The sequence below is a fragment of the Colobus angolensis genome, unplaced genomic scaffold (genome assembly GCF_000951035.1).
Source record: "Colobus angolensis palliatus isolate OR3802 unplaced genomic scaffold, Cang.pa_1.0 Scaffold78, whole genome shotgun sequence".
Lineage (NCBI taxonomy): Eukaryota > Metazoa > Chordata > Mammalia > Primates > Cercopithecidae > Colobus > Colobus angolensis.
The window spans coordinates 273,480-275,188 of NW_012121598.1; positions in this window are offsets into that span (position 1 = coordinate 273,480).

Consider the following 1,709-nt stretch of genomic DNA (forward strand, 5'->3'; position numbering starts at 1 on the left):
GCCTGGGCAACAGAATAAGACCCTGTCTCAAAAAAAAAAAAAAAAGAGTCAATTAATAAAACAAAAATCACAAACATTCACCATCTGAGATAACCTGCTAGCCATCCATGTCTGAGGTCAGGAATGCTGAAGAAAGCTGAACTGAAAATGTTGTATTGTGACCTAGTACAACCACCAGGGGAGGGCGCTCTCCTGCACTTCGGACTAATGGTCTTTTTGGCAGCTACACAGTAGTCCAGGAGATGGGCGCATCCGGTTCTCAACATTTCATAACACCGTCTTTTGAGGTCAGTCAATTTTCCTTACAAAACAGACTTTGATAATGACTTCGCTACAGGAAAAAGCATTGCTTTGAACAAGCTTATTGGCACTGTTCTCCTAACTGTGCGTGTTTTGGTTTAGACTCTTAGGAGTCTGGTTAGCATAATTAATTTCCCTTATGCCTACTTATCTCTAGGTACACCGACAAAATGGAGTGTCTGGGCTGGCAAAGCCAAGAGCTGGAGGCCCTGGCCTGGAATGACCTCATCAAGACCCTGCTGCCCTGGGACACTCTCTCTGAGCAATCAGTCAGCACCCCCTTCCTGCTGGTCTCTTGCTTTTAAAATTGTTTTATGATTTCTGATTTTGGGAATGTAATCTTTCCTCTTGTCGCTTCCAGCTTGAGGTTGGAACTCTTCTCTAGGTCTCAGTGCCCGGAAAGAGGTAGGCAGTATAAGAGCACCCTGTTCACACATTCCAGCTCCAGTTGTTCCCATCTTGGTTGGATTTGTGAATTTCTGCAGGTTTCCAACCTCTAAGTCACTTTGACTTTTTTTCCCTTCCATCTGAGAGACCCTGAGGTACAGTAGTTGACAGTACTAGACTAGTCCTAACTCTAATTAAGGGGTAGCCTAAATTGGGCACGGTGGCTCACGCCTGTCATCCCAGCACTTTGGGAGGGTGAGGTGGAAGGATTGCTTGAGCGCAGGAGTTCAAGACCAGACTAGACAGTATAGTGAGACTTTGTCTCTGTTGGGGGAGCTCTCATAGCTTAGAAATGAAGCCTCTAGCCCCCGAAAGTAGGCTGCTTAAGATTTGAATCCCAACTCATCCACTTACTAACTGGGTGACCCTGGGGGATCAACATGTCTCCATGCCTCAGTTTCCTCATTTCTAAAATGATTGTAAAATGATTGTAAAATGATTTCTTATTTGTAAAAGGATTATTATGAAGATTAAATGAATGAGTATTTGTAAAGCAATAGTGCCTGGCACTTACTAAGCCCTACTGAAGTTTTACTTAAATAATACAGTAGATGGGAAAATAACATAATGAAGTCAACTCCTTAAAAATGAGCACCCTGGAACATAAACATCCAAATGAGTATTGTGTTTCAAATCAGGCATTCCACTTTGTCCAAACAGCTGCCCAAAATATTTTTGGAATTCTTATTTGGAGATTATTTTCAGGGTTAATTTGTAAGCCATATGAGTACATCCACCTCAATATTTATAATCACATTCTATTTTGAAATAACTTTTGACTGCTTTTAAAGCCATCTTCAAAGAGAAAAATGTCACCACTGAGTCTTTTAAGATGCAAATATTTCAATGACAATGCCATAAATGTTTTATAAGTAACATTCCAGCAAAAGAAAAACAATTTTTTTTTTTTTTTTTGGAGGAGTGTGTAGACTTCAAAGGGCAAACCTTACAAGGGACAACAG